General features: G+C 42.7%; 1 non-coding gene across 1 annotated transcript; it reads left to right on the top strand.

Moving 5' to 3' along the window:
* The first annotated feature begins 3,860 nt into the window (after positions 1 to 3,860).
* On the top strand, positions 3,861 to 3,931 carry TRNAG-GCC. Its single transcript has one exon. It is a non-coding gene; the product is annotated as a tRNA-Gly (tRNA).
* Positions 3,932 to 7,605: the final 3,674 nt, after the last annotated feature.

Here is a 7,605-nt window from a genome sequence, read left to right as displayed (position 1 = left end):
TAACAGACCTAATGTTCCTTACTAGATTTTACCAGCTATTAAGCAATATAAACACATTATGCAGTTTTTATTTTCAGAGAGTCTAAAACTTCAATTATATGGTTGTTCAAGGGTTGTTATGGCCAGAAAAGTGACTCTATAAAAATGTCACCTTGTTACTGCACTTATCTGCTTTCTAAAGTGCCTGTTCTCTCATCAATAAATGCCCATACTGCTCATTAATGTTAATGGGAGTTAGGCACATGAATCAGTGACAGAATAGGCTATGACTTGTGAGTCATTCCTGTTTAGCTTGTTAACAAACTCAAGTTTTATGACCAGCACAGAAGAGCCAGCACAGGTGTGGACCATAAGGTGTATTATATTCTGTCTCATGTGGTATTGCCATTATTGGAGCTTTCTTCCAGTTCTAAACTTTTCATGTTTTGCTGAAGCCAGGTGAAGTACAATGCAAAATAAAAATAACTGAGCTTCATTTTCAGAAGCTAGGCTGAATGGAGGCACTTAGAAAAAAGTACATTGACTAGTAAACGGAATAAATTTAATAGGCAAGTAACTGATAGGGATAAACTTAGAACGACAAGGGACAACTGGACAACTGTCTGCCCCAAGATGCACTATCTTTCTTTTTAAAAAAAGCAGCAATTTTGCTGTTGAATAAAAATATATATTTACATTTACAAGAAAGTAACCTAAAGCCACTTAGAATCTGATATTTGTTCTTAAAAATATATTTGTTGTGCTCCATCTCTCCTAATCAATTTGTATGAACTGTGGGCTGAACCAGTAAAAATAGATGTAACTGCATGCAAGATTTTCTAGTCATACTGCCAGAAACATGCCACCACCCTCCATTGCAATTAATAAAGTAATGTGTTTGGTAATGTGTCTTCAAAAGACCAGAGCTCAAATGGGACTAGAAAGCAAAGTCTTGTCTAGCTTCGCTACCTACCCTTATATTACAAAAATTGTTTCTTCAGACATGTAATTCTTTCACATTTGTACTGGCCAACCATCCATCTTCTGTGTTATTTGATAAACACTTACTATTCACGGCAACTACTCTTGCTGGAATCAAGTTTACTGTAGCATCTAGGATTTTATTTTCTGATTTCTATCCTCCCATCCAGAAGAATCACTGCTTATGGACTCCCATTGATGGCTGACCACGGTCCTGATACTATATCAGCAATAGATTTCAGGCGGTTCTCCATAGGTTTGGCAAAAACAAAAAAATCCTGTGCTCCTCAATACCATGCACTAAATGATTAAAACAAACTGGCCAAAAGACTAAAGAATACATAAAATAGTTTCTTTGTAAAGTTCAAAGTAATATTTTTCAGCTCATTCTTAAAGAGTTCCACTAAACAATTTTTTATGAAGAAACATGAAATTTACAGTGAAGTGACAAAGAAGAAAATAGGGTTATAAAGGTACCGTGATAATAAAGCAAGGCAAGGGGGCAAATTGCTGATCCAAGTGATCCTTGTAACAAGCAGCTCTTTTAGGCTGATTATTTTGCAAGTTGCTCTGCACCCCTGAAATCTCAGAGTGTCTCAGTGACTGAAACAGCTTGCAAGAAAGGTGCTCTCTTAGGTCCTCATGGGACTTCCACATTCATATTGAAGTGTTGTAACTGACTCAGTTAAACTAATTCAAGGCATGGCCAAACTAATTTGAGCTGATAGAGCTACAGTCCTCATACAGAGTTTTTACAAGTGAATTGATGAAGCTATATAATTTACAAGCTGTTTTCTGGATGATCCAACAGAACTCAAGCCTTCAAGAAGATTTCCCATGACCAGGGCTACATAGTTTTCAACATACCTGCTGCCTGATCATATGACACTACAGCTTCTTTACCAGCCAATCCCCAGGAGGATCATGAGTATCTGCTCAGAGAAAGTCATTCTTTCTCCCCACTAGATACAGTAATGAAAATGAAAACAAGATGACACACTGGAGGAAAAAATAGCCCTTGCTGTTACATTCCATAAATACAATTGCCTGTATATATTATAGGTATATTATAGGTATAACTCTTAGAATAGTCATTTTATTATATATATATATATAACAATGAGTTATACAATGTGGAAAATGTTGACTAGTTTAAAGCAAGTGGTACTAGTATTCTTACCCCATCTAGTGTTGCCAATACTAATATCCACACCTTGAAATAAGTATTTTATATACTGATAAAACAGGTGTTTCAAATCTAGAATTGTGCCACAATTTTAGCAAGCTTGTTTGATTCCACAAACAAGCAACCTTATGACTAAACGGCTTTTTAATAAACTTCTTTGCCTTGGGTGCATTTTGAAGTAATAATTTCCTGGCATAAGAACAACATTTAAAACTACTTACTTTCAGCACAGTTTTATAGGCTACTGAGATCATTGATCACTCAAAATTTGCTACCATATCTTTCTGCCAAGGATGGTAATTCATGCTAACAGCCTGCTCAACATTTTCTCTCCATCTTCTCCTTGGTCAGTCAGGACATCAAATCCCATAAGAGAACAGTCTTTCAAAAGACGCTTAGATAATATATCTTCTGCTAGAACTGATTCTTTGTAGACATCCTGCAAGTTCCATATAGATCATCTTCCCCCCACCATACTGTCTTTTACTGGGTCAAAAACCTACCCTAACACTTTCATTCTGAAGTTACTAAGCTTCTCTTGCCTCATTAGTTAATACCCATCCACATAAAATAACATGGTGTTTAACAGTCATCTATAACTGCAGCTGTGATCTTCCTAAGCAGCTAAAAATTCTCTATAGGGAATAGTAACTCTCTATATTCTGATTCTGTACCTGTGCCTTAATTTACTCCTTCACCCTTGGTTATTAGTACAGTATACTTATCATTATTTAAACTGTTTAATTTATTGATATCAGTTGCTAAGTAAACTTGCTTAAGCCCATATCACTGGCTTACATGTATTTAGTTTTATCTTCATTGATCACTTGTGACACAGCCATGCTTATAGTTTCATAGTTTCATAGTTTCAGGGTCGGAAGGGACCTAATAGATCTTCTAGCCCGCCCCCCCGCCAGGGCGGGAGAACAACCCGAGAAAAAAAAAACAAAAAACCACTCACCCTAAAAACAAAAACGGGACTCAAATGAGTCCAGCCAGGTAAGTATCCAGCCTCTTCTTGAAGATCCCCAGGGTAGGGGCCAGCACCACCTCCCTTGGAAGTTGGTTCCAGCTCCTAGCCGCCCTGACTGTGAAGTAGTTTTTTCGGATGTCCAATCTGTACCTCCTCTCCATCAACTTGTGCCCATTATTCCTTGTTATGCCAGCAGGGGCTAGGGGAAACAGCGTCTCCCCCAAACCCTTCTGGTTCCCCCTAGTGAGTTTATAGACGGTCACCAGGTCCCCCCTCAGCCTTCTCTTGTGGAGGCTGAATAGGTTCAAGTCCCGCAGTCTCTCACTGTAGGGTCTGCCCTGTTGTCCCCGGATCATGCGGGTGGCCCTCCTCTGGACCCCCTCCATGTTGTCCACATCCCTCCTGAAATGGGGCGCACAGAACTGGACACAATACTCCAGCTGCGGCCTGACCAGCGTCGCATAGAGGGGGAGGATCACCTCCCTGGCTCTACTCGAGATGCACCTGTGGATGCACGACAAGGTCCGGTTAGCCCTGCCAACCATGACCTCGCATTGTCGGCCCATGTTCATCTTGGAGTCAATAATGACACCAAGATCCCTTTCCACCTCCGTGCTCTCAAGTAGGGAGCTCCCCATCGTATAAGTGTGCTGCTGGTTCCTACTACCCAAGTGCAGCACCCTGCACTTGTCCGTATTGAAACGCATCCTGTTCCTGTCTGCCCACCCCTGAGCAGTGCGAGCATTGGTGGTTCAGTGGTAGAATTCTCGCCTGCCATGCGGGAAGCCTGGGTTCGATTCCCGGCCAATGCAGCATGCTTAAATCTAACACTAATGTCAAATGTACCAGAGGATTTACTGCCTACCTGTGTAATATACTTTTTGAGCCACAAATAGCAGTGCCACCCTATTCATTTTATCGGGGATTCCAAATGTTGGCATAGCCATTCAAAAGCTACCCTTGCACTATCCCATAATACCCTTCCCTGAAATTTGTATTGCTATGAAGCATTTGTTGAAAAAAACAAACAAACCATGAAACATTTAATTTTTCTGCATTTCAAATGTGCTATTATGGTGATTATTTTAAAAAGTACATGGTCCTTTCTAAGCTTTTGCAGCCCTGCTCCTACCCCATTTATTTTCTTCTTCCATCAGTTAATTTGAGCTGTGTGCACCACTACCCTCTTTCCATAAGAAACTTCTTGGTTAAAGTATTGGTAAGACATTGTCTCAGCTTGGGGGTTTTATTTCTCCTCCTCTGATGACCCGATCAAAAATTCTCATTGAAACTGTGTTTAACACAATAGTAGGTTTTCAGCATATCAGATTTCTTTTTCAAGAGCCTTCTCTTCAGAGAGAAAAAAAAAGACTTTCATATTAAGCCCCACCCCCCAAAGCCCCAAACCAAAATCTTTGGTTCAAATCCAAATTTTTAATTTGAAAATGTATGTATGGAGCTACCTGGACATTGCGATGCGGGTGTTTCTGGCTCCTATTATCCTTTATGGGACAGCTTCCTTACTTGCACTATTACTAGATATCCCATGTTGCATGCTGGTGGCTCAGCCAGATGGGAGACCAAGGTGCATCCTGCAGTCTAGCTAGAAAGTCCTGCCCATGGAGAATGAAGGGAGGACCCATGTGACATCTTAGCAGTTTAGGAAAATGCTGTTGAATCTTGAATTGAGCCTATGCTAAATATTTTGATTTGATACAACAAATTGAAATTAAATCCTTTCATTTAGGCCTTTGAATGGTTTGCTTTGGATAAAAAAATAAGCTAAATAAAAAAATGCTCTTTTTTAGCCATAAGCTTTTGGTTTTCAATTTTTCAAGGAAAAGTTGGGGTTTTCTAGAGAAACACTCAAAAATATTTTGTCAACATTTTCAATAAAAAAATCAATTTTTCAATCACCTCTGCCCTGACATTCCTACTCTTCCATTATGCCTTCTCTCATTTTTCAAATAGATGATTGACAGAAGGACATATTGTGTAAGGAAACAACAGTAACCTACAGCTGAATAAGGTTCCATAATGGCTTAAAACAGTGATGCTCAACCTATGGCCCATGGGCCAGATCCAGCTTCCAAAGTGACTGTATCCAGCCCATGGCACCAGGGATCAGGGGCAGGCACATTCCCCTCCCCACCCTGTTCAGTGCTGCTGATTTCTTCTGAAGCCTTCCCTGCTCTCTCCCTCTCCCCTGTACAATGACAAGCACTGCTTACTTTCTCTCTCCCTTTCTCCCTCCTCCACCCCTGGGCAGGCACTGCTTACTAGGGCTATGTAAAATGGCACCGTTTTGTTTCGCCTTGAGTTTCAAGGTTTTGATGGAACAGCATTCCATTTTGAATTTCATTTCAATTTGAAACACCTGTTCTGTTTGCTGTGAGGCTGTTTTGACACTGTTTCAACATTTCGCTAGATTGGGTCGGTGATGGGAAGTCAGCCCAGCTGGGCTGACTTCCCATTGCCAGCGCCAGATCAGCCTGGGGGTGGGGCTGACTCCCCAACCCTAGGCCCCAGCCCCCAGCCCTCAGCCAGCTGGGCTGACTCCCCACCCCCAGCCTGATCACAGTGCTGGGGAGGGAAACTGAGCCCAGGCTCAGTTCCCTTCCCCTGTGTTGTTATCGGCTTCCCACAGCCCAGTGGCAGGAGACAGGGAGAGCCAGGGCTGCACTCCCAGCTCCTGCTGGAAACACAGCTCTGGTTCTCCCCTGTCTCTCACCACCTCACTGCTGGCTGCTTTGAAACTCAAAACATTTTTAAACTTTTGAAACATTTCAACTAGCCTCATTTTGTTTTGAGGCTGTTTCGAAGCCCTTCATTTCAATTTGATTTCACGGTATCAAGCTTGAAATGAGTTGAAACAGTGTCAAATTGAAACAGCCGGCAAAATTTTGCACAGCCCTACTGCTTATGAAAAGAAAGAACTTCCCTCCCTCCCCCACTGGCAGGGACTGGTGGCCTACAGTGCACAGGCCCTGGCCCTGGCCCCCTGGCCCACTGTCCTAAATGATTGAATGCCACTGGCTGAAAGGCATTCATTTACTATTCATTTCTTCCAGGAAGAATGAATTTACTATTTATTCCATCCATGAAGAGCACACACCAACTGCAGATGCTTCCTCAGCCTGACTAAGGGTATTTATACCCAAAAGCTTGCAAAGAAGAATTTTCCCAATATTTGAGTTGGTCTAATAAAAGATATCACATTCACCCAAAGAACCTTAGGTAGCTAAATATTTAGTTGGTCTACTAAAATATATCAGATTTACCCAAAGAACCTCATCTGCCTATGTCCTAGACCAACACAGCTACAACCTATATCCCTGTAACTGGCTTAAAGGGATGTTTATCAAGGCTGATAAATATTAATTCACCTTATAGCTGCTGCTGCTGCTGCTGCTGCTGCTGCTGCTGCTGCTGTTGTTTCAGAAGGCAGATAGTTTCTTTCATGGGCAGGATGGTATTTTGAAGTTAATTCTACTGTGAGTTTGAATGTAAGGTTATTATGTAATGACACTGTGACTAAATGAATACTCCTCAGTCAAAAATGGTCTGGAAAGAACACTGTGGGAACTACTCAGGGCTATATCTTGGCTTTGGCAGAGATCAGAGTAAAAAGGGTTGCATATTCTGCAGCAGTCCAGGAAACACAGAGGAATCAATCTAAGTTACATGGTTTTCTCTAAGAAACTTAGTTTAGACTGAGAGTAAACAGTATGTGTTCACCTCTGTATTTGTGCTTGGTGGGGGAGGGGGGCCTGGTGGAGGCCTATATGCAGCGGACTCACCTGCACACCTCTGCCAGAGACTGTTGAGCACAGTCAAGCACCCAGGCCACCCCTGATAGGATGCCAGGGGTAGACAATCATACCCCCAACTCCCCTCCTGCCTTATGAAGGATCCTCCCCCATGCCCAGCCCAGAGACTTCCAGAACTGCTGCAGAACAAGTAACCTCCCTTATAAATTTCACATGCCTCTCTGTCCCAGCCTGCATGCCCAAGCCTGCAGACCCAGGAGCTGCAGCATGGCCTGCTTGTCACCCTGCATGACTCACACTGGAGGCTGCAGGACATCACACAGCTATCTGGACATAATCTGAAAGCTGATTGCCATGGGACATGGTTTCCCACCCCCAAGCCAGCAGCCAGGTCACCTACCACAGCCTGAATTCACCAAGTATCCTGGACTGCGCCACTGACTTCCGCATGGCCAATGAAGATGAGGCCACCTGAGACACCATGGGTACCAGGGTTTACTGGCATCACTTCTAGACTATCAAATACCAGTTCTGGGCCTGTACCATGGCAGTGACTGGTGGGAGCAGAATATCCTGGAGACCTGGGACAACAAAGAGTGGGTCCAGAATTTCTGCATGCACCGGGCCACCTTCATAAACATCATTGCCAAGGTGGCCCCTCACATCGCGTGCCAGAACATCAGCATATGGCTACCCCTCTCTCCAGAGAAGTAGGT

Source organism: Alligator sinensis, unplaced genomic scaffold (assembly GCF_000455745.1).
Source record: "Alligator sinensis unplaced genomic scaffold, ASM45574v1 scaffold903_1, whole genome shotgun sequence".
NCBI classification, from domain to species: domain Eukaryota; kingdom Metazoa; phylum Chordata; order Crocodylia; family Alligatoridae; genus Alligator; species Alligator sinensis.
The sequence above is the reverse complement of the archived record's forward strand: the minus strand, read 5'-3'. Positions and strand labels throughout refer to the sequence as shown.